Below are 26,170 nucleotides of genomic sequence, written 5' to 3' on the forward strand. Positions count from 1 at the left end.
CCAGCATGGGTGCCAGTGGGCAGATGTCACCTGGGGCCCCCCATGCAGCTCAGGGACTGCTCAGCTTGCTGGCAGCTTGCCCTCCCCCCCTGCCCCCCTACCGCTGAAGAGGCAGGTAAGGTTTGGGACCCCATCCTTGTGTACATGCCATGCGGGGTTAGTTTGGTTTAATTCTTCCTAAATTGAAGTGGTGTTTTTAAAAACCCACCATTTCAATTTAGGGAGAACTAAACTAAATTAAACCCCCATGCTGTATACAAGCAGTCAAGAGACTTCTAATGCATCTCATGCAAAAGGTCGAGCAAAGTGGAGAAAGCTGGCATACAGGTGATAACTTTACAAGTATAACATTTTGCTTTCCTTCCTGTAATTGGCTTATCCAGATAAGTTTTTGTGAAGGGTCAGGCTAATTATGCCAAATGCAGTGCCTTATTTTATTTGGATTTTCCTCCCTCAGTGAATCTTGGCTTAATATAACTCAAATGCTTGTAGATTATTTGGGAATGTTAACATGCCACCCCAAATAAGAAAGATAAAGGTGTAGCTGGGAAACCCATCTTGTTCACCATTCTTAGTTGAAAGGGCAGAAGTGAAACTATGTTCTTCTATGAAGTATGCTCCTTTCAGAGTTGCTTCAAAAACCTCTAAAGACCATGGACAAGAACTGAGTTTTTAAGATGTCCATGGTGCCGTAGGTCACAGAGCTATTATGATATAAACCATGAAGCATTCAGAAGTGGGCCCTTTAATCTGACCTAGGGCTGGTGTGTCTCCTTTTACTGGCATAATTTCTTTCGATATATTTTTCTATCTGATTTCTAAAGCACACTTTCCTGACTGATTAAAGAATCTCCTTTAAAAAGTGAGAGTCTATTTATATATATTTTATGAATGACATACCTGATACAATTGTATCACTCATTTTACTATAATTATAGCTCTGTTCATTTGCCTGACCTACAGCCAGCCTTGGATGATAATACACTGTCTGACTGAATAATCAACTTCATCCCAGCCTCAAATGAAATACATCACCCTCATAAATCAGGATACTCTTTCCTTGGACAGAGGTTATAAAGAAAAGGAAAAGAAAAAAAACCTGCACACAAAGCATCTCCACTGGCAAAATAATATAGTGGCTAGGATTCAGCTTAAGGAAGTTAGGTAGATGACTCATGATTTATATAACTTTTGCCTTTACCATGTACTTGAGTAACTTTAGAAGATCACAAATATTTATGGTAGTAGATCTGCCTATATAAAATTGTTTTACTTCTTTTCCCCTGGATTACAAAGAAATTTAGAAAGGAAATTCTGAAATTCTTTATAGTCCAAATCCTTATTAAACAGAGAGAGAAGAACTATAGTCTGTTAAGCTCTTTTTTGAAATTCAAATCATGTTTGTACCTTAGGGGAAAGACCAGAGGCTAACATAGCTTGCATGAGCTTAAGATGATTAACCTAATTTATACTGCTCTCACTACACTGCATTCAGTTAATCATTAATTTTAACCACAGTGTCTTTAACAATAGACAAAAACTATTTATCTTTCTATATTTAGAATAACTAAAACAAAGTTTATCTTTTTATTTTCCATATTTTTTCCATATGCCAAATCATATAGAATTCACTTGAGTGATCTGTACACTTAGCTAGGCCCAGAAAGATGTTACTTTTTTTTACCCCTTAGTCTTCCATTAGATCTAATATCCATTTGTGTTGAACTAGCTGGTATAGAATTTTCATTTACAACGAATGCCACAGTTTTAAATTTCACTGACAGGCATTTTCCCACTCAAAATCTGTTCCGTCTGTAGGTGTTTTCCTGAAACTTTTTGATTAACTGGTGACGAACACCCGTAAAATAAGGAAAATAGCATGCAGTATTCTTCTGTCCTGAGTACAACCTACATATGCAGTATAATACCATATAGCAACTTCGGTTCTATGGAACACCCTTGGGTATGCTATAGGTTCAGAAGTTATTTTTGGAGGTTCAATAGAGTAAAGTAATAAGAAATCATCCTACGGGTTGTAGAATTGTCAGACTGTACTCCATCCCACACTGACTTAGTGCAGGGACTTGAGAAGAGTTTGCAAGCTTGAACCATGAGCTTTCTACAAAGATGCAGTTTATAACTGCAAGAAAATTAGATATAACTATCAGTTATGCCTTTCTTATATTTTAGGCAAATGAATGTAGGTTTTCAGCTTTTCAAGGTATGTTGGAATGTTTCACTGTGGAGGTTTTGAAAATAATTTCTCTAAAGAAAGAACAGTCTGTCAGGACCAGCTCTGCTGCACATCTAAGAGGTTTGCAATTCAGAAAAGAATCTGACAAAGGGAACAGGAAAAATATGGAAGAATAATAGCCATTTATGGCCCTGAGCAATTCTTGTCTCCTTTGAAACTTTAAATTCAGTAATTCTATTTTGTTTTTCAGTTTTAAAAATAAACTAATTAATCATTCAAAGGGAAATTATTGAATGTTGCTTTCTCATGGAAAATTTAGATGCATTTTCACAAATAATTGGCACGTAGAGATGTGGTCTCTTGAATATATTGCTCCCTTATGTCATTTTGTGCAGAAACTTAAGATAATTTCTCCCACAGTCAATAGTCCTATGCTAGGCAGACATACATTCAAAGACTACAAGAAAATATTATGTAGAAAATAGCACAATTTCTTAATTCATTTTGTAGAAATCTCGAAATACCATTTTCTCAATAGGTGCTGACTGATTTAAGGAATGACATGACCATGGCAGTCTATGTAATTCTTTTTGTGAAAAGGGCCTGCAACATAGGGAGAGAGTCTGATTGTGTGCGAGTCCTTTATTGCTGATAAATACATAGGAATATAGATAATGATAGACAGGAACTAGATGCAATGGGGTTGGAGGGCCTGACTTTTTTCTGGGGAGGGTGGGAGAGAGGAGGCATCTATAAATGCTAAAGAAGAGGGCCTCATTTCAGCCAGGAACATAACCTGCTTAATATTCAAAATATGCTTTTAGCATGGTGATCAATGCAGATTTGCTTAGAGTTAAGAACCTATTTAAACATTTTATTAAAGTGGCATGGCATTGTCTGGGACAGTTGGTCAAGTTCTGGAGAAGAAAGAAATCAATGCTAGCATTTGTTCAACTAGCTTTTTTCAAATTCAGATGTGATGCTTGCCACTTCTCTTTTAGAGAGTTTATTTGGAATGTAGACAGGATATCAATTCTTGTATAGAAAATTGCTGATCCCTTCTCCTTAATTTCCTTATACAACCTCTCAGGCACTTGAACTGTGTCTGAATGCTTTTTTTCATATTCAAACAGTTATATACAAATACATTTTTATTATTTTTAAAATACACTGCATGTAATTATATTCTTACTATATATATGAAGTTAAACTACAACCCAAACAATATTTTGCACTACTTGAGTCCATACACATGACATTTTCACAAACAAGTGTACCTCCCATTAAATAATCTTGCCGACATAGGCGATGTGTAGGTAGGCCGGGGGGTGGGGAGGGTGGAAACATGCCTCCCCTGAAATTGGCCCTTGCCAGCTGTTGCCCCCCCCCCCCCCCCCCCCCCCGAGAAGCGCCAGCGACATTTCCAGTTTGCCGGTCAGCGAGCAGCCACTGGGGGATGCTCCCCTCAATCGGCGATCAGCTGCTGGGAGGCACCAGTTGCCCTTGCTTGATGATCAGGGCTCTGTGGAATGAGGGTAGAGTAGTGGATCTGATGTAGCTAGATTTTATCAAGGCTTTTGATACTGTGTCCCATGACATTCTTATTAGTAAGTTAAGAAAATACAACTTGGATAGAAGTACTGTAATATGGGTATGTAAGTGGTTGGATCATCCTGCTCAAAGTAGTCATCAATGGCTCTGTCTAATTAGGAAGAGGTATCAAATAGGGTTCTCTAGGAGTCTGTCCTGGATCTGGTACTGTTTAATATCTTCATTAATGACTGGAGCATAGGGCTGAGTACACATGAGCAAATGTGCAGATAATACATAGTTGGATGGAATTCCATTGTCTTTAGACGCTGGGTATAGGATTCAGAAATACCTTATTAAATTGGAGAAATAGTCCAAAAGCAATCCAATGAAATTCATTAATGATAAGTGCGAAGTCACGCACTTAAAATGTAGCAATCACATATACAAATACAGACTGGGGAATGACTGGCTGTTTACACCTGTGCAGAAAAAAGACCTGGTGTTACAGTAGATCATAAGATGAATATGAATTAACAGTGCATTCTGGTTGCAAAAAGGTGATTAGCATACTAGGCTGTATTAATAGGAACATGACTTGCAAATCAAAGGAACTTATTTTTCCACTCTGTTGATACTGGTTAGCCCTCACCTGGAGTTCTATGATGAGTTTTGGGCCTTACACTTCAAGAAAGTAGTTGACAGAGGGGAAAGCAACAAAAAATATTAGTCTATGGGGAATATGGTTCAAAGTAAATGCTGAAAGAACTAGGATTATTTAGTAGGAGAAGACAAAACTCAGAGGGAATTTGATAACAGTCTCCAAATACCAAAGGTGGTTGTAAAAGAGATGGAGATAGACATGGGGACAAGACCAGGACCAATGGTCTCATATTGTAGCAGGAAAATTTAGATTCAATATTAGAATGACCTTTCTCACTATGAAGATCATTTAGCATTGGAACAGTGAGGTTGGGAAACTCCATCCTTGGAAATTCTTAAGAGCAAGTTAGACACTTGAGTGGAATAGTTTAGTCAGGGAAGATCCTGTGTTGGGTTGGGTGTTGGACTAGATGACCTTTAAGGTCTCTTCCAGCCCTACTTTTCTATGATTCTATGATCAATAAACTCTGACAGGCCTCCTCTCCAATGTTAGCAGGCATCCTGATGTTTTAGATAGAAAATAATATTCTGATGCACTCAAATTACTCTTACATGCATGTAATTATTTTCAAGTTTCTTCTTTTTCTACAAAGTATATTGGGCTAGCTATTTTTAGCTGTGAGGTCAAGTTTTGCATGCTCACTTGTATACCTGGCCATCCCTTTCAGAAGTGGGTGAGCATTTACCTGTACAAATATAATAAACATTTGCTCATGCTCAGTTAGAGCACAGGTGCCAAGGGGCTGTGTATAAAACCAGGCAAGTGAGTTGTGTTCACATTTTTAATTAATTTGGTTTTAATCAAACAGACACAGCTATCACCAAGCAAAGCAGAATCCAGCTTTAGAATATATTTATGCCATAAAGGTCACTTCATAGAACAGGTAAAATATTGCACCTCTGAAGGGTTTCTTGTATGCTGAGAAATATTATCACAGCTCACGTGCACTTTGGTGAATGTGAGTAATGATTGTTTTACACCAATAAAAGGAAGGTTAGTGTATAGAAACCATAGCATATGAGAGACCAACAAAGATGTATTCATTTTGGTCTTTCAGGGTAATGTATTGTAAATTATGTACCTTGGTTGCTGGTAAAATTTTAGAAATGACTTCTGAAGATAGTACCATGCAAAAAAACCCAAAAGAAGTGATTTCAGTGCCTTGGGAGCAACTAGTAGAGCCTTAGGTCTGTAATAGGTATGTATAAAGAACAAACCTTACCTGGATGAAGTGATGGAAAGAATCAACTGGCTAGACAAAATGTACAACATGTTGCGTGAGCATTCGTATGTATGTGTGTCTATATAGACATGCACATATTTAATATGTGGCATCATATTAAATAGAGTGCATCTTGGAACGTTCTGGTTGTTGTCAGTGATACAACATGGAGTAGAGGGAAAAAGAATAAATTCACAATTTATTATTAACCCTTTGATAGACTGTAAATGATTCTCAAGTCTGTTGTTTGGCTAGTCATGCTTTAAATGTACACTCAACAAAAGAATACAGCTGTTAAGCAGAGGCCCATAAACTACCTAATGGACAGCAGACCACCGTATCTGGCATGGTTTGTTTCTAGATCTGCTGTGTTTACATCACCACTAGACACCAGAGGCAAATCTTTGTGATTAACCTGGTGATAGGAGAAAATAGAAATAGTGGAATATTTGTGATACCTCGGACTAATCTGCATTCACACAATTGCAGCCAACTGCCTAATATAATGCCATTATGTGATTGTGGAGTGGCTCTAGTATAACTACTTAAATGACTTAGCTCTGGAGGGAGAGGTGAAGTGAACAACATCTCCTCAAGTGGAATACATTAATTAGATACATTTTAAAGTATGTGCCCCCTTTTTTTCAAATAATCTAGCTCTAGGGGATACAGGCTTCCATTCTGTATTGTGTCTTCAGCGTTTCCCAAAGCACTGTTTCAGAAAGGTCTACCTTGGAACATTTTGTTTAAATATCCTCTCTCTTTAAAAATAAAAATGAAGCATTTGCTGTGGCAACTTTTAAGGGTTTCAAGTTATCACTACAGAAACAGATATCTTAAAATGTATATAGAAACTTGGAAAATAGTTTTTCCCCACACAGTGTATTTCACATGATTCATTGAGAGAACAGTCATGTAAATCAACTGTGTACTGCATTGAATAGATTTAAAGCTACCAGGCATTTCCAAATAGAAAATAATATTTCCATAGTGAAATATCTTTTGTTTTTCACTAGCAAAGAGCTACATGAATATAGAATGTATATCATATATTATACAAGTAAGAAACAGCAAGTGGGAAAGTCATCAAAAGACTGTTATTACCGAACGAATTGTGAGGTGTTCATTTCAGTTGCTTGAATAGACCAAAATGACCTCCTTCAATGATGTGGTAAATCCTTTACCTTACTACACTTGTATTTTTATAGTATTAAATATAATCTAGAAAAATCATATTTTTTACTATCTTAATTCCGACAGCTATAATTCACTATTTTACAAAGATAGTGATTTTGTTGGGGGGTGGAAAAAGCCCCCCAAAACTCATTTTAAGATATTTAATAATAGAGTAAATATAGCAAAGGATCCTTTTTAGTATCAGAAGAAGAAAATTTCCTGGTATATTTTTTAAAAGAGAATTTCTGCAAAGATACTTGGGAATAGTTACACCACTTCTATAACAACTTCAAATTTAAGATGATCCCCCCCATGTCCTCATTCCATGTCTAGAATGATAATATTCTAGCCATAGGAAATTTAGAAATTTGTTATAATATTCCATGTATACAATCTAATTTTGGAAGATTGTCTTAAATCCTTTCCCCCCACCACTACTGCAGCAGGGCAAGCAGAAACAGGGAGCAGGCAACAGGAAGCCGGAGGGGGGTGTTGCAAGCAGCAAGGGAGTCAAGTGACCTGATTTCTGCCCCTTGCTACCAGTTCCCACCCCCACCACTTGCCCCTCCTGCTGCCTGCCTCACCCCTGATGCCTGTACACCCTGTGCCTGGCCCCCATGGTGCCTTTATCCCCTGGCACCTGCCTCCTCTGCCACCTGCCTTCTGATACCTACATCCCCTGACACATGCTGCTCCCTTCAGTGCCTGCATGCCCTGGCACCTGTTTTCCTCTTGCATGTGTACCCCCTGGTACCAGCCACCTGCCCCCTGCCTGTCCCCCCCTGCTGCCTACCCCCCATGTCATCACCTCTGCCAGCTGCCCCCCCCCGCCACCTAACTCCCTCACAACTGCTTACCTTCCTGTCGCAGCTTCAGCTCTGGCTGGGGTCCCAGTCTAACCCAGGGCCCAGAGTATGGGCCACATGCTGCTTCTAGTCCTTTTCTGATCATGCAGCAGTGGTTGTGGTGGTGGCAGCTTCAGTCCTGGCCCCAGTGCTGGTGCCAGAGCTGCTGCTGACACTGTGTGGCTGGGCGGGGACCAGAGTTGCACGTGCTCTATACCAGCGCTTCTCAAACTATCTGATGTGGTGGACTGGCAATTTTTTTTCCAGTGGGCCAGGGACCGGTGCCCGGTTCAGCAACTGTGTGTAACAGCACTACACAAATGCGTGACTGGCTGTTTCTCTCTCTTTCCTCACCTCGCACGACATGATGTCACCTGGAGTGCTGGAACGTACGAACTGTGGCACTATGACATATCAATGTTATGCTTCTGAAAATATATTTCTTTCTTTCCTGGCAACTCGCTGCGGACCGGCAACCGGTGGCTCGCGGACTGGCACCGGTCTGCGGACCACCACTTTGAGAAGCGCGGCTCTATACTCTGGGCCCTGGGCTGGACTGGGACCCAGCCAGAGCCAAAGTTGCTACATGAAGGTAAATGGTGGCTGTGATGGGGGGGTGGGGGGAGAGCCAGAGGTAGAGTGGGGAGATGGATGGCAGGGAGGCTGTGGCTGTGGCTCCAACCACAGGGTCAGGGTCAGAGCCAGAGCCAAAGCCACAGTCCCTGCTGCACCCCCCCCCCACTCAAATCTAAGACGATGGCCTTTTTTATCCCTGTGTTGAACAAGGGGGTGGGGGGGTTGTCTTCAATTCAAGTAAATATGGTAGTCAGTTTGATAATACAAAGAGACAGCAAGGGAGCATCACTGGAGAAAAATGAACAACTTACAGCTATGTATTTTATTGCAGATGGTGGTATTTACAGTGTTTGAACCTCTGGGAATTACAATTTGGATCAGATCCCCTATTACGCAAAGCACTAAATCACTGATTCTCAACAAGGGTTGTAGCACCCTGGGGTGCCACAAGATCCTTTGAAGGGTGACAAAAATTGTGAGGAGATAAGTAGCTAAATGCAAGCTCAGGATTGTCCCTGCCTGCATAATCCCCCACCCTCACTGGCTAGCATTCTGCAAAGAAGTGAGCACAGCAATATACAAATTAGTTTTTGGAACCTGAGTACCACTCAATTCACAAAATTTACTGAGGTATATGTAGAGTCTAGTGAGGGGTATTTCAAGTTCAAAAAGGCTGAGAGCCACTGAACTAAACACACATGTAATGTCCAAAGAGCTTGCAGCAAAATTTAAGTCTAGACAGGATAAATATGTTTAGCAAACAACAGGATGGAGAAACAGGAGGATAACTGAGAATAGCTGTGGTAAGGTCATGCAATTCCTTATTTTAATAAGTGCATGACTTGGTGATTCATATTTCTTTTGTCTCCTGTGCTTTTGCCTATTTTTAGTTTAATAACTTCTAACAATGTCCAATTTTAACCTTCTCTGTTCCCAGGGTTTTTTTCAGTTTGCCTTCACCTATTTTTTCACTTCTTTCTTTTCTTATATAATCTTTGGCTTTTCCCTCTTTTTCATTTTAAAATGACAGCTTGTGCTAGTTTCTAGAGGCTGTCCCCACCTTTCATTGCTTGATAGAGTGCAGTGTGCTCTGGCAACACTCTCTCTAGCTCCTGACTTACCCTGGCATGCCCTTTATACCTGGAGTTGAGGCACGAGGTGGCAGCCTAGGCCACCAATCCCAGCTGTGCATAACTGTGTAGATGTGCTCTCAAACAGTCAAGCCCATTTTGAACAAAACAAAAAATAAGTCCTTCTCTGTTAGCAATAGATGATGTCACTGTGGCTCCCATGGCACTATATTGATGTCCCCCACTGCCTTCAAGAGAAAGCTTGGACAAAAATATATTCTACTAGTAAAGTAGTACCTAGCTGTATAACACTCTACAGTTGGATATTAGAAATGCAGTTATATGTAAATAACATTTAAAGTCAGCACTACTCAACAGGATACACCAGACTGCTGGAACAATTACTGTGTATGAGGAAAAGATTATTTAATTGCAATGTGTGACAAAGCTGTCTGTCTTTCCCTTCCACCACATCTAGAGTGCTTAGCACCAAAGTACATGAAACATATAATGACTTTTCATAGCAATTATTGCTCTTTTATGATGTTGTTAAATTTATGTATCTACTGTTGCTTCTGCACTTAAGTAGGTGAATACTGAACATGCCTGTGAGCTTTAAAGTGTTCAGCAGCACAATGTGGAGGTCTGGCAAAGCTGTACTATCCCAAGTATATGCTGAAGCTAGTTAGTAACATTAAGATAAACCTGCATCAGCAAAAAGAATGGACTTTTTTTAACTTAACTAATTGGGATGGCTGGCCAAGCTTGCAATCACCTTTCTTTCAATTCTCTAGAGACGTAAGAAGAAAATGTGGAGTAAGGAGATAAAAAAAAAAAAAGAAAGCCTGAGAACAAAGGGTCAATAACACTCCTCTCTTCCTCCCCATTCACTAGTAACATACTTATGTTCTCCTGAGACTAAAGTCAATAACTTCTAGGAACTAGTGCATTTAAATTTTCTCATCATGTATTTATTCCTATATAACATGGTTTTCATCTTGTAAATGTACTAGTCTTAAGTGATGTATCTATTTCTAGGTTTTCTCTCCCACCTGCACCCCCCCACACACTTTTTTACCACATGTACTTTACTCTATAACCCTTGGCATCTTTAAAACTGCTAGTAAAAGCTTTTGTAACTCACTGGCAATTACATGTTTACAAGTCTAGATTTTCTGTTTTCAGTATATTGAGGATGTGAGGTTTATAACTCTAAGCCCAGAGCCTTGGCTGCTTAGCTAAAGCTCATGCTTCTCATTCCAGATTCAATTCCTGTTGAAAAGATCATAAGGGGGAAGAGGAAAACAAATGAAAAAAGAAAAGCAAAATAAAGTACAAGAAATACTACCAGAAAATTTATTAGATAATATGCTGTGTCCTCCAGGAAGATTTGGATAGATATAACCCAAAGCTCTCTACCACTCTACAACTATAAAGATGCAGACATTAACAAAAAACATGAATGCCACTCATAAATAAACAGTGTTTAACAATCCAAGAACTTTTCCCTTTTTGTTATTCTTTTTCCTGTTCAACTTGGATTATTCCATAAATTCACCCTCTCCAGATGGTAGCAATGTAAGAAATGTTTCTCCTTCCTTAGGGTCTGAGAGAGTGTAGTTTTTTTCTACACTTTAATATCCAGGATGGGAGGATATCTCCTCTGCTTGTGCCTGGCTTATAGTTTTGCTGGTTTTAAACAAGCTGCTTTTCAGCCACCTTATGGAGAAGATCAGGAAAAAGCATTATAAAAATGCCAGTCTGACCCCATGACAACTTAAAAAATGCCAGTCTGACCCCATGCCAACTTTCTGAGTTCTCTGGTATGTCTGGGCACTCTCTTCTTGGTGATAAGTCATAGGAACTTAACTATGAAGGCCCTAGGTTTTCCTCCCAAGCCAGGCTTTCAAAGTCCCTATGGCTCTTTTAGTAGTTGATGCACAGAAAGCCTTCTCTTCCCCATCCTGTACCAATATAATATAACATAGAAGACTTGACACACGCTATTTAAGATTGAAATGGAATAGAGAGCTAGGTATCCAGATAACAGGATCCAAATGGAAATCAGAAAGTCACAATACTCAAACATCAACAACAGATCTAGGCTTCATTTTATACAACAAAGATCATTCTTCATCTACATTGGGCTCTCTCTAAACTTAAAACAATTAAATATACTGGCCGTAGATGCAGGTTGGAGATGTGATGCATTGCAGGCAACGTTTGATAGTCTTTTGGTCATGTCCTATTATCAGTTATTTTTGGAAAGAAATTATAACTAGAGCTAACATGGTTTTGAACACAGCACCGATACTTTTGGCAAATACGTGCGTTCTTGGGTATATCCCTACAGAGTTCAAACTGCATGCTTACAGCAGGCCTTATAGTAACATACAGAATTATATTGCTGCAGTGGAAAAGTAGGACATCTTTAAATCTGGTACAATGATACAGTGCCGCTGGCAACTACGGAGAGAGTCCTGTTTAGCAGGCTTAGCAGCTTTGAAAAGTCTAGTGCAATTTGGAAGAAATTCTTGGAATATTTTTGTAGCTAATTTTGGTAGCTTCTCTCACACAATTCTTCAGTTCTTTTCTTCTTCAGTCCCTCCCTGTTCCATCGTCCTTTTTTTTCTTCTTATAGTGCTTATTGTTGTATAGTTCAGTTTTGAATATAGTTGATATATATGTCTTTTTTCTAATGTTTGTACTGTATTTTTAAGAAAAATCAATTAAAAAAAAATTAAAAGTTCAATCCCTGTGTTGGCTAAGAGAGCAGTTGTCACACTTAGTCATGCAACATTTCCTCTTATTATCTCGTCTTCAAGGATTTGTCTTTTCAGAATCTCTGTGAAGCATGGGAATCTGTCCACTAAGAGAGACTCAGAGTAACATATTAGAACTGGGACATAGCCCAGCATGCCTTTGACTCTATGACAATCCCATTCATTTCTGTGATACAGCTCTACACACAGGGTGAGAAATGTTTGGGACAGCTGTTTACAGTCAGAATCTGAAAACTCCACCATAGTTTTTGGGATAATTCCAGTTTCTAGATACTTGCCAGGCTATGGTGTTTGGGTCCAACTGTGCTAGACCCACATACTTAAAACTTCCAGATTTTTAGAAGACTTGAGCACTGCCCTTGTTCTTAGCTTATCTAGAACTGTTCCTGGTCACAGGGTCAGTTTCAGTTACCCCTTTATGGAAACAAGCCTCTGGATCAGCTGCCATGAAACCAGCACTGACATATCGTAGTTCTTAATAGCTTATGTACATATTTTTCTAGGGCTTCACTTTGTGGGTATTCATAGAATCATAGAAAGTTGGGGTTAGAAGGGACCTCAGGAGGTCATCTAGTCCAACATCCTGCTCAAAGCAGGGCTATCTCCAACTAGATCATCCCAGCCAAAGCTTTGTCTAGCCAGGTTTTGAAAACCTCCAAGGATGGAGCTTCTACAACCTTTCTGGGTAACCTGTTCTAGTGTTTTACTACCCTCCTAGTGAGAACATTCTTCCTAATATCTAAAATGAACTTTCCTAGCTGCAACTTGAGACTGTTGCTCCTTGTTCTGTCATCTGCCACTATGGAGACCAGTCTAGCTCCATCCTCTTTTGAACCCCCCCCTTTAGTTGTGGCTGTTATTAAATCCCCTCTCAGTCTTCTCTTCTCGAAACCAAATATGCCCAGTTCCAACAGTCTTTCCTCATAAGCCATGCCCCCCACAACCTCACCAATTTTGTTGCCCTGTGCTGGACTCTTTCCAATTTGTCTACATCCTTTCTGTAGTGGAGGGCCCAAAACTGAACACAGTACTCCAGATGTGGCCTCACCAGTGCTGAATAGTGGGGAATAATCACTGCCCTTGACCTATTGGCAACACATCTACCAATGCAGCCCAGTATGCTGTTAGCCTTCTTAGCAACAAGAGCACACTGCTAGCTCATATTCAGCTTATTGTCCACTATAACCCGCAGGTCATTTTCTGCAGAGCTGCTGCCCAGCCAGTCAGCCCCCAGCCTGAACTGGTACGTGGGGTTGTTCCATCCTAAGTGCAGGACTTTGCACTTGTCCTTGTCAAACCTCATGAGATTCCTTTTGGTCCAATACTACAATTTGTCTAAATCAGTCTAAATCCTAGCCCTACCCTCCAATGTATCTACCACTCCCCCCAGCTTGGTGTCATTTGCAAACTTGCTGAGGGTGTACTCTATGCCATTTTCCAGGTCATCGATGAAGACATTGAACAAAACCGGCTCCAGGACAAACCCGTGGGACACTCCACTTTATATCGGCTCTCAACTAGACATTGGGCCTTCAATTACTACTTTCTGACCTGGATGCTCCAGCCAGTTTTCTATCCACCCTACCGTCCATTCATTCAGCCCATGCTTCCTCAGCTTGCCTACAAGAATGCTGTTGGAGACTGTATCAAAAGCCTTGCTAAAATTAGGGTGCACCACATCTACCGGTCTCCCCACATCCTGGTGTACCATTCACCTCTGTGGATACATGATAGTAAAAGCCAATGGATGCAGACACTTAGCAAAGCTTTCCAAAATCAACTGCTCCTTTTTACAACAGAACAAGAAATATTCAGAGCCAGGCAAAATAAAAAACAAAAAACACTACTTCAGATTCTTCATACTTTTGAGCATCCCTCCAAAACATGTCATTTCTCTTATTCTTCCCTCTTAGCTGATTCCTTCTCTTGATCTCTCCTGCTTAAGCTTCCTCTATTTCAAAGAGTCTCTCAGAATATTTTAGGGCAAACATTATTACCCACTGTATGTTTAGGCCTTTGCATACTCCAAACCCCTCTCCTTTCAGACTACTTGAGTAAAACTACTTCTGCCAGCTCAGGAACCATCCTGAGTACAGCCATTGTTCAGCCAGGGCCAAGTTATTTAGGTTAATAATGTCTGCTTGTTTTTGGCAGAATGGAATGGGGAGAGAGGACTGATAGATACTGGAATCACTGTAAGGCTATGGGTGACTTGATATAGTTCTGGAGTTTCACAAAATTAGCCAGAATTAAAAAGCCCCATACTTAGTTTAGTTTCCCAAAACTGTAGAACTAGCATAGAGGCAGGAATGCAGAGTCACTGAAGAAATTCAGCACTGAGGCATTTTTAAAACAAATTAAGAGTTTAAGGTATTTCAAATCTAAATATAATGCTATTTAAAATAAAAACAGCAACTTGATTCTGTAGTGCATTTCAATTTGTAGTTACAGCTGGAAAGTAAATAGCTAGTGCATGTAAAATATTATCTTTCTCAAGTGTAATGTAGGTGCACAAGATACAAGCTGGTGGCAATTCACACCCTGTGTTTGATCAAATTTTGCTATCCTTTCTATATAAGCAGCTTTGCCTGGTGGAAAAAAACTATGTCTAGACAGCATTGGCTCAGAACATAAGAAATCCCAGCTTTTACACCCCACAGGAAGTTTTCATGATTAAGAAAGGAGAAATGCAGAACTATATACCGCAAAAATTCAGCATAGACTTTAGGCACGGGTTTATGGTATGTACAATGAAATTACGTTTCAAATTACTGCTTGACAGAACATATTGAACTTTGCCAGAACAATTACTATATACTAAGCAAAAATATTCTTTAATTATAAAATAAATAGTTAATTAAAAAGTAGCAAGATAAAATTATGGCTTTCCTTTTTTATTAGCACAGGTATAAAAGACTGATACAGTCAAGTAGATCTGACTAGTGCATTATTAAAGTAATGCTTACTTAACCAGCCTCATTTCCCAAATCACACTTTTATAATAATGTATTAGATCTACTAGCATCATACTACACAATAGACTAACATTAACTATAAATTGTTCAGTTTTGCAAATCTGAATCAACAACATAGCAACAAGAAATATGCACATGTGCATGCACAGTCTCAAAATGGACAGGAAAAATAAATTGCTTTTTAGATCTGTAATAATTGTACAATATATTTCAGAAATGATGCAAATTCTCTGTAACACATTCTTAAATCATTGTATAACTGAGCAGACGAAAGATTCTAAGAAGTGCTGATAACAATAATAATTGGCAACAGCAATAACTTAAGTCCATTGCCAGCCCAGCATAAAGTGCCATTCTCATCTCAATGCTGACTGCTCTGTCTGTAGAGCAACTTTCTGTTCACACTAATTAAACTGGATAATGCAATTCATGAGCTGTTTTTGGATCACTGCTTTTTCTTACTTTAATGGAAATCAATGAAAAATAAGAAAGAAGTAAGAGTACAAATTTAACCTCAGAAAAACAGTGCATGAAGACTTGACTAGAGTAGAGTACTCTGATGATCCACATAGTTTACTGGGTTAACTTAAAATACTGCAGAGAACATTGTGGAATGTATATGGTAAGTCTATTGGAAATGATGATTTCTAGCTAATAACTCATAACAACAGTGTGAATAATTTATTACCTGATAATGTAGGGTCAGATCCTGTCCCCAGTGTATAGCCTAAGCAACCAGGCTTTATATAACAGTTCTGTGGAATGGGAGAAAGAAATATTCCCCTAGATCAGCAAGTGAGAGAATTGCTCTATGACTACTATTGCAATGTAACTTGTCCCTGTGGTTGCATGATCTCATTCCACACCAGGAATTAAAGCCACTGGTTTCAGCCCAGTGTCCTTGTAAATTGGACACGCCATCAGGCAGATTCCTAGAATCCTGATACTCCATGCCCCAATACAAATAGACACAACATTGGTTCTGATGAATCCCAGGGATTTCCATACATGTATACATATTCCAAGTCTTTTTTTTCCTTAAGTGTTCTTTCTCTAGCCAGCATGAACTGCACTGAAAGCATAGTTATGTAGACATGTAGATTGTCCATTCACTTTGGGGGAAACAAAACAAGCAGTTCTATGGAAGGTGAGGCAGAAAGACAGTATATAGCTTTAATGATGGCATCATTGGGCTTTCATAGGTTTGTCATGTAATAACATATTACACCATCAAAACTTAATTTGATATTTAGAAAACAGATGATAACTACAGAGATTAGACACAGTAAATTCTGGGATGCACGTTAAGATAAAGCAACAAGATGCTTCTTATTTTGGATCAGTAGTTCCCAGAATTTAGGGCGCGACCCCAAATGGGGGCACAACATCAATGGATGGGGCTGCAGCACAGCACTCTCTCCCATGCCAGGTCCCACCTGCTGAGCTGCAGAGGCCCAGGGGAAGGGCAGCAAGGTGGGGAGCCCCAAGCCTGCAGTGGGCAGACCACATCCTCCCCTCCTCCACATGGGCTCTGCTTTGGCCATGCCGCCTGTGGGGGAGGGGACAGGGGCAGGGAGGAAGGAAGCTGGGCTCTACACTGTGGTCTCAGCAGTTGCTGCTTCCTGCAGGCATCAGGCAGGGCTCAGGTGTTGCTGGGATGCAAAGGCAGGGGGCTATGGCACCTGGGGAGAGGGGTGGGTCTGCAGATTGGGAATGACGGGCACTGTCAGGGCCAGGGGACTCTGGCTTATAGTGAAGGGACACCTGGAGGTGGGGGGCTGTGACTTGGGAGTGAGGGGTCATGCTGAGGAAGTGGGGTCATAAATGGAGCCATGCTGAGGAAAAGTTTGGGAAGCACTGTTTTAGATGTTACAGATGTATCTATTCTAGGTGCCATCCGATTCATTTTTTTGTTGGGCAAGTCTCATCTTTGTGGAAAAAATCCCTTTCTGTTGTTTACCTGCATGTTGTCCTTGTAGTTAAAATGTGTTTCACAAGAATTTATTAAACTATTCAGCATTGAATAGCATTTTCTTTCACTTAGCATTGTGCTTCTTAGATGGAAGCAGCTGATAAAACCATACAGTTATACTGAAGTATGAATTCAAGCTCAGGAAGGCTGACCTCTAAAAGATGAAAACTCTAAAGCTGACGTGCAAGTATTTATTTTCTTGTCTTCACATAATGTAATATTAATAACTAGAATGATTTTTAACACAGATTTTTTTTCATTGTGACATAGAACATCTTATCTTTAGCTGTTCTTTGTTCTATGGAGAATAATGCATGTTTTTGTATAGCTTGTTTGATGTCATTGTTGGAAGTCAGATATGCCTTTGCAATTAATGATTTCAAGCACTTGCATTTGAGATTCAGGGGATGGGAACTGATGCAAAGGTGGCATTTAGCCACATACATCACCTGATTCACCACCCTTTCTCTCCTTTACTGAGCTCCCACATTAGGGGAGGCAGAGGGCAGTAGGTTGGGGGGTATAAGGGCCAGAAGACAGACAATAAGAGCTAACACAGGGAGTAGGGGAGAAGGAAAAGGATGACAGAGGTAGAATGCTACTGAACAGCGCTTCAGGAACAGCTGCAGCATTTATTTCTTCTTAAGAGTTTTCTGGTGGGGGATAGAGAGGCTACAGGATAATTTCTCACCAGTTTTCTACAATGCATGGTTCTTGTACAGGATTATCACTATCACTACTCTAATGGTGTGGCCATTTATCAGAAACAAAGAAGGTGATCTCAGCTTCCAGTCCTTATTCCACAGTACTCCGAAAAATAATTCAATGGAAGTTTTGTCCAAGTAAAAACATCTGTTGAGGCAGACTTTTTTTCAGCTTTTCTTCTTCTTAAAATGTAAGATGTCATTCTGCCCCTCTGATGTCTGAGAAATACTGCCTCAGTAAAAATATATCATTACACTGAGAATTAATCATTTGATTCGCTTCCTGTTAATTTGGAATTCGGAGATAATAAACGCGCGGCCCCTGGAGTAAGTGGAGGCTAAGGTACGGGTGTTCCAATGTTAGAGAAAGTCCTTGTAAAGGACACTTTTACATTCCTCTTACATAGCTACTGGTGAGTGAAACCTGTTAACATCCTGTGCCTGAGGATTTTAGGGGAATCTGATAGAAGCAACTCCTTCAGATCCTGTGCTGCCTTTTGAATACCCACAGTTTTCCCCCTTTCCCTCACTACTGGCTTGGAAACCTAAAAGAAGCTTCTATGGCCTTGGGAAACTCAATGGAAAAGCACCATAGCCATAGCTTGTAATTGAATTGCATCCAGTTCATTTGAGTGGAAATGTGCTGTATGATGCAGCTGCTTCTTTTGATGTCCTTGCCCCTCCCTTTGCTTGGATCCCCAGTTTCATAGAACTACAACACCTCCCTGGAAAGCCTAGGGACAAGGCACAGTGGAAGAATATGTACTGTGCTCACATTTTCATAGGGTAGGTCTATTACTTTGCTGCTTCCCTACTATGGCATCATTTCGCTGTAATGATGTGCATAGGAAACACACTTGAGTTTCTATCTAAATATTCCAGTGTTGTGGCCTGTTCTTATAAAAACAGAAAACAGTTTAGCATGAGGGCCTTTGTACACAAGGGCAAATTAATATCATTAAATACCATATGTTTGTGATTTGTGGTCTAATAAGGCTTTGTACAGACACTCAGTTTCTGCTGGGAGAGTTGCTGCCCTCACAGTAGAAACCAGGAATATACAGATGTTCAGGCTTTTCCTCCCGAAGTAAAAGTGGATGCTCCAAGAGAAAAATAACCTGGGAACAACCAGGGTTGAATCACCCACAGTAAAGTTCCTCCTAGGAGACTGTCTGTATATGTTACGGCTTCTTTCAGAAGAGAACGTAGGGTTTATACACGTGCTCTGGGAGGCGAGGAGGAAGGGTGCGATTTAATGAGAGCGGCTCCAAGAGTCACTCTCATTAAAGCACCAGGAGTGTCACATGTATCAGTGTCCCCATGCTGAAAAATGACTGCCATTTCTTGCTGCATATGCTGCTGGAGTCTGCTGGAGCACGGTAATTACCATGCTCCAGCAGACTCGATTAATCAAGTTTGCTCTGATACATCGTAATTACAGTGTGTTGGAGCAGCCTCGATGTACGTGTACAGGTGCCCATAGTTCTCCAGTCACTTCCTTCTCCCCTAAGGGACACAGTGTGTAATTCTCCGGACTCTGATGCTCCATAAGGGAGCAGAACATGTTCCCTTCACAAACTCCACATTGTGTTGCAGGGAAACGCAGGCTGATCAAGAGCACTTTGATATATTTCCATTTGCATTATTCAACCTAAAATTGCTATGTATTTTTGAGGAAAAACTTGATTGATAGGTAACTTAAAGAACTGTCTTTATTGCTTCCTAAAGTGGCAGCCTAAACTATAACTATATCCATTCATCAATTAACACATCTAGGGAGTTGGCAGATGTGCCTGGAGGCTGCTCCGACAAGCTGTAATAGTAGGCTTGATTAATTGTGCTAGTTAGTGCACACTAGCTAGCCTCTGCATCTTGCATATCAGTGTCCCTGTGCTACAAAATGATGGCGGGGGTACTTTAACTAAAACTTGTTCGATGAGCTTTAGTTAAAGCACCCCTGCCACCACTTTGAAGTGTGTTGATGCTGATACTTGACATGCTGCAAGTACTTTAGTGCAGCTCTTAGAGCCACTCTAATTAAAGCCCTCTGCCTCCCCCCCCCCAATCCAGAAGCACATATTAAAATGCCCCTATATTCTGTCTGCCTCCTTCATCACTACTTAATCATGACAGAAGAACTTGGAACTTAAGGCTAAAACTTAAATTAAATTCCTTTAGCTGTGACTAGTCTTCTCAAACTATATCTTGCTTGCCTGCTTATCTATACAATACAAAGGATCCAATGAATATGAAACACAACTTTCTTGAGTTGGCAGGCCTATTAGAAGCTCTTTCTACCTTAGCTCCTGGTAAATCCTAAGAATAAAAATGATATGAAATGATATTTTTTGTTTTACAAATCTAGTGTCTACAGCTTTTTAAAAAATACTTAATTATTATATCTCTAACAATTACCACTCCCCCAGAAAGCTAAATATCTTCTTCTTACTTTTGGTTTCTTATAGAGGTTAACAAGCTCATGCAATTTTTTCTCTCGGCTTCGCTTCTGTATACTACACGTTATTCTACTATATAGTACTACCCATCTTTACCAAAATACACTAATACTCATTACAAGGGGTCTGAACCAAAGGCTAAGTACAGGCAGTCAAAAAGCCCGAGGCTGAATTGGTTCAGTCTTTGCAGGTTAGTCTAAGCTGCAGAAATTAAACCAAGAAGCAAGTTAACAGACATTCACTTTTGATTCAAGAAGTGCAGCCACCTGCCTGCAGTGGCTCATGCCAGAAGCCAAAGGGAAGGGACTGAAACTCCAAGGCTTTTACCCACCTCCCTGCTTGAGCAGAAAGGACATGGCCAGGCCCCAGCTGGTGGGCTGAGGGCAGGGCTGGGGTGCTTTAAATCCACTGTGCCGACATGAAACCCCGTCTGGGGTCTGCCTGGGTGGTGGGGGCAGCGGCTGCCAGACTTCTGCCCGCACCCCTGCTCCCCACTCAAGGGTGGGGAGACAGCTCCTGCCAGGCTAAGAAGTAGGTGGGTGGGGGAAAATGTAATGGCACTAAATTATTGAAAGCTTGAACAAGAATAGTCCTTTCTCTGGAGCGAGCATTGAACACAGCAATTTGCAACCTCAAGCACACAACAAAGAACCAAAAATCTATGCCTGAGCTAAGATACAGCCCAGTAAAACACAGTGAGAGCACACACATCTTGGTCTAACTTAAAATAGAATGTAATAAAACAAAAAGACAAGAGAAAGCCTTGAGTAAATCTTAAGTAATCCTCGGGGCAGTGTCTCTCTTTACAGCCAGGTATTCAGAGAGCCCTTCTTGGGGAATCAGCAGGTGTTGGAGTGGCGATCCCACAGGCCTCATCTCTACTTGGGTTTTATGGGCATATTTACACCCCTTCTCCCCCTTGAGTGCCTTGACATTAGTATGCTTGTCACCTGTAGCACCTTTGGCAGGACTCTCATGCGTTCGCTGTCTTTTGTCTCTTCACAGGTATTCCAGTCTCCCACCTTTTACAGGTTCTGCTTTATAATCTAAATGTAATTCTCTGCTTTGTTTGGTCACATCAGCCCAAGCAGTCCCTCTTCTGTTCCCTCAGCTCCATCTCCAGCATGTATATAGGATGATTGTGCCAGGTCTTTGCCCACACTTTGCACCTCTCAGTCTGGTCCTGCAGGGTTTGGCCCCGTGCTCACAGGTGGGTATTAAAGCCCCTTCCAGACCCCAGGCCCTAGTCAGAGTTTCCTGGGGAGGCAGTCTCTCTCAGGCCATTGCCCAACCTCATCCCATGTCCTGCTTGAGTGGAGAGCTGGGAAAGGGGGATTAAAGCCCCCCTCCCCCCCGCCCAAACCCCAGCTGGGGTTTGCTGGAGGCGCAGTCCCTCTCAGGCTGTTGCCCCCCTGCCCATGCCCTGATCAAACAGAGAGTAGGGGCATGGCCAGAGCACTGAGCTGGGGAAGGGGGGATTAAATTCCCTCCCAGACCCCAGACTCCAGCCGAGGTTTGCCTGGTGGGGGGGGAGGGGCAGTCCCGCTCAGGCTGTCTGCTCAGGCAGACGTGGCTGCAGTCCCCAGCCAGGTTTCCCATCCCTACCCCATTATCAGCCAGCCTTCATTGCTTTGGCTAGGGAGCAGAGGGCCAACCCTTCTCTCTGGAGCAGAGTGCACAGGGCTGCAAAGCATGCTAGGATGCTGTGGGGCTGTAATTTAACTTGAACCAATAAGAGGTCTGGGACAGAAATTTCATAAACCAGTTTGACCCAAATCAGCTAAGTCTGATACACTACATTCAACCAGGTTTATCTTAAGTTCAGCCATTTTAAAACTAATTTATGTACACTGAACTTATGTTCTGTTACAGGTTTAAACCAGTTTCTGATCACTTAAACTGGTTTATGTTTAACTTCTGTCCCTAGTCAAAGGGTAGACCCTTGAAAAATCAGACTACTTATATCCACAAACCTCAGAGCAAGGCATCCAAACTGGAATATGTTCGTCTTTGGTACCAACCACTTGTTCTATTTTGATATAAAAAATTAAAAGAAAAAACTTTATATTTAACTCCGTTTTAGTAGTAATCAATTTTTGTGTGAATTAAAAGCAAATATTGTTATAGCACAATAATTTTCCCAAAAGAAATATGAAGTTCTCTCAGGCAACAAATGAAAATGGACACAGATGATTCATTCATCAAAATATATATTTTGCTCTTCTAGAGAAGAATAAGAAGGAATGACTTACAAGCCTCATTTTTTTCTTTAGGAACCTTTCAATATATAAGATGTTGAGATTATTAAAAAAGATTTTAAGTACTAGGTTAGTAGTATGTGGATTTGAACTGGCAATATATCAAATTCTAATTTACTTTTCAGTTTGAAGAGATAACAACTAACTCTTCAGAATATGCATTTTAAGTCTTTTGCCAACCAATTTTGAAATACATGGTTTCTGGCTTCCAGTGTCATTATGTGCAGTTATGGCACCTGTGTAAATAAAACCCACCAGGATTGGCAAAGGAACTTGTGAACAATTTCAAAAAATGTTCATCACAAGTGCTATCTACCTGAAGTGCTACATACCTTCAGGTCAACAGAAAAAGGATGGCATGATTTATTGTTGTCTTATTATATTGTTGTCTGATATAATTTAAGGGAAAGAATTCTAGTAATTTCTTCCGCATCCTCAAATGGCTTGTTCTGTGCAAAGTTGATACCTTTAAAAGTCTCTAATTTGTGTGTCAAAAGCATCCATTTGTAAGCACTACTACTGTGTTTTCAGACCTCCAATAAGACATCAATTTAAAGTCTCTCTCGCTCTGTCAAATGTGCCAATTATACCAATACAGAAATTCTACAGCATTACCTTTTCTTTTAAGCCTGTTATTACCAGATACCTTTCAGCACATGGGGATAGTTATCTAGCACTTTTCCCCTTATGGTAAATTAAAACCAACAGGGTTTCTTTTCTCATGAGCAAGCCTCTACCCTGTCCCCAAGAAGGGAATGATTTTGTTAAGATAATATATAATAGATCAGTTCCATATGATTTGATTTAACAATCTGGTCATTGCAGCATATAATATCAGTGCCATCAAATATTTAGTGGAAGGAGACCTATTGGAATTGATATAGTTGTTGGAATTAAGATTTCACATTTGCTAACAAACTCAACAAAATTATATTTAGAAATAAAGGAGAAAGAAAGAAAAGTTAATTAGAAGCAGCAAGCCTCCCATCATGATTCAATTATGGGAATAAGAGATTTGCTTTAATTTAGAATGAGGTGAAAATCAAATGTGAAAGTGAAAATGCAAGGTCAGCAGAAACACTGATAAGGAATATTTCCAGTTGACCCCAAACGTATCCTTGATTTTCTTAAAATTTTTGCTATAAATGTTCTTTGTTCACCATTTTCTTTTTTTTTTTCATTTGTATCCACACACCCGCTCCCCCAATCCATCTTTTCTTTTCTGGTTAAAAATATATGTTTCTTTGCATAGTACATAATAGTAGATTTAAAATATCTGATATTAAGCCACAGGACAGGGAGCTGAGAACCAAAGCTGACTTTATGAATATTATAAATCCCCGATTTCTGAACTCTTTTAACTTGATCAACGTAGTGCAGAATCTATCATTAGGAAAATGTAATAAGCAGAATAATGATATGGATAGGGAAAAGAAACGTTAAGACTTCCCAAAAAGTAGGACTGTTGGCTAGGCAAAGCTGTTGAGCTAGGCAGGCTATGTGCGAAGGAGTCCGGAAGAAAATGGTTCTGGCAATGTAGTGAGAAAAACACTTGATAAATATTGAACAATAAATGTTTTAATACTAACTTACGCTGGAACTCCCTTGTGCTCCGTTACTCAGCATAAGGTAGAGGGGGTAGTAGCACAGGCAGATGTGGCCAATAATTGATTCAGTAATCTTTACTATTAAAGAAGCAAAACAATCCTATTTCTATGAAATACAATATATGCTTAAAACCTTAAAAAATATTCTCATCTGATTTACTACTGTATATTTTATTCAATGTATCATGTAAGATATAGATGTGAATTTGATGTAACTGATACCACATTTACTTTTTAGATTTTTTTATTTGATTCATTAGCTCTCTGAGCATACTATTTGGCCCCAGTATAGGCAGAGGTGCGGGGCGAATAGTGCATGAATATTTACTTGTCTGACATAAGTAGAAAAAAAATTGTAATGTGGAATTTCAGGGTTGCCAGAGGGAATTTTGGTGCCCTGGGTGTACAGTGTGTGGGGGAGCAGTGTCAAGCACTAGAGAGTCTTAACTCCATACCCATAAGCTGCTGCTGCTGTGGCATGGGTTCCCCCTGGGCAGGGCCATTTCTGGGGGGAGGTGAATTGGGGCAACTACCCCAGGCCCTGCACTTTGGGGGCCCTGTGGAGCTGGGTGGAGCAGCCACAGCGACTCCGTGCTGCTGCCGGCTTCACGTCTGGCCGCTCAGCACCCCTCTTCCCTACCCCCCCCCACCCCGGCCGAATCCACTGCTGGTTTCCTTGCATCCTGGGTGGGGCCCCACACAATCTGATTTGCCCTGGGCCCTGCACCCTGCTCAGGTCATCTCTGCCTCTGGGTTGCCATTTTGGTGCCCCTTCTAAATTGGCATCTGGGTCTGGTGCCCTACCCACCCACTCTTAGTTGTGTTACGGAGCTTTGCACATATGCATGGATATTTTTCTAACATAAATCAAATGTAAATCTAACTTACTCCTATTATCTAGACATTTCAACATTCCCTTACAGGCACATCTAGCTGTCTTGCATGCTCTCAAGTAGCTTCTCAACATTATCGTGTATCTTTTAACCTCCAATACTTAAAGTATTCTGTATTCTTTATTCAGTATTTTTTTGGCTAGATAATTCTGTTCAGCCCACCTAGGTACTGTCCTCTTTCCTAACACTCTTGAAAGGAAAAAAAAACTTTTCTCATTTGACATTCCTATTAATTCAAGTCTGTCTTCTCATGGGGAAAGTAGTACATCAACAGTTACTTGTTTCCTTTTCCTGGACCACAATTTACACTTCAGTCTCATTAGCAGGAGTATGAGCTCTGTAAAGAAAAAAAGTTCTTTTCTGCTCCACTCCTACTTACCAGTCTGCTGTTCTACTGCATCATTACTCTATAATATATTGTTGAACACATTTCAGTTCCTAATTGCCTGCATCTACTTTTTTCCTTAGAATGCTTTAAGTGCTTCAAGTCTGTAGTAGGACTGACTTGAGCCAGTGCAAAATTGAAGCCTGCCAAAAAAACTTCTCTAAGATGCCTTTCTGTGAGTGCAAGCTAAAGGCATTCTCTTTTTAGACTTAGTAAAGATAATTAGCAGTTTTTGGCAGTAGATCATGGGTTGCTGTAATGCAATGAATCCATTTCTCACAGGTCTTGGCAAAGCACTTTCCATTCCAAGATCTCCTGCATCTTAACAACTTCTTCTTTCTGGCTTTGACTGGGAGCTGTTTCTGCTGGACCTCACCTTCCTGAACGGGGCAGTCCTTCCCCTGTTCTACCGCAGCATGGTGCGGGCCTGGCAGGCAGCCTTCCATCTCTGTCCCCAGGCCAGACACCTGCGGTTCCTGCACCTGCTTCGGGAGCCCCTCGTCTACAACCCGGCCCTGCAGCATGTCACACTGAGCCTGGCCTCCGCCAGCCTCGCGGCAGCTCTCATCAAGGCACGCACCACCCACCTGGAGCACCTCCTGGACCCTGCTCTGTTGGCCTGGCTGTCACCCAAGGCCCTGGCTGCCCGGCTGGGGCTGCGTTCCGTCCACACCACGGGCCGGCTTCTGCGGACTGTTAGGGGCGCCCTCCTGACGGAAGCAGCGATCACCCTGGAAGTCTATCTCCAGGCTTGCCAGACCCTCCCCACTGGAGACACCGCACACGATGCCTTCCCACTGCTACCCGTCATCTTAGCGGTACCCGGTGAGCTGGCCGAGCGGCTCATTATGCTGCCCAGG

At 40.9% G+C, this 26,170-nt stretch overlaps 1 protein-coding gene and 1 long non-coding RNA gene across 9 annotated transcripts in view; one reads left to right on the forward strand and one right to left on the reverse strand.

Moving 5' to 3' along the window:
• The window catches only part of LOC132250401 (uncharacterized), a 175,023-nt gene extending 164,141 nt beyond the window's left edge, over window positions 1–10,882 (forward strand). Inside the window, exon 3 of the long non-coding RNA XR_009462111.1 lies at window positions 10,541–10,882. This is a non-coding gene — a long non-coding RNA (uncharacterized LOC132250401). The remainder of the gene's footprint in view (window positions 1–10,540) is intronic.
• Window positions 1–26,170, reverse strand: part of B3GALT1 (beta-1,3-galactosyltransferase 1) — a 403,400-nt gene that overhangs the window by 255,705 nt on the left and 121,525 nt on the right. The gene's annotated exons all lie outside the window — the stretch shown is intronic.

This window comes from Alligator mississippiensis, chromosome 4 (genome assembly GCF_030867095.1).
Source record: "Alligator mississippiensis isolate rAllMis1 chromosome 4, rAllMis1, whole genome shotgun sequence".
NCBI classification, from domain to species: domain Eukaryota; kingdom Metazoa; phylum Chordata; order Crocodylia; family Alligatoridae; genus Alligator; species Alligator mississippiensis.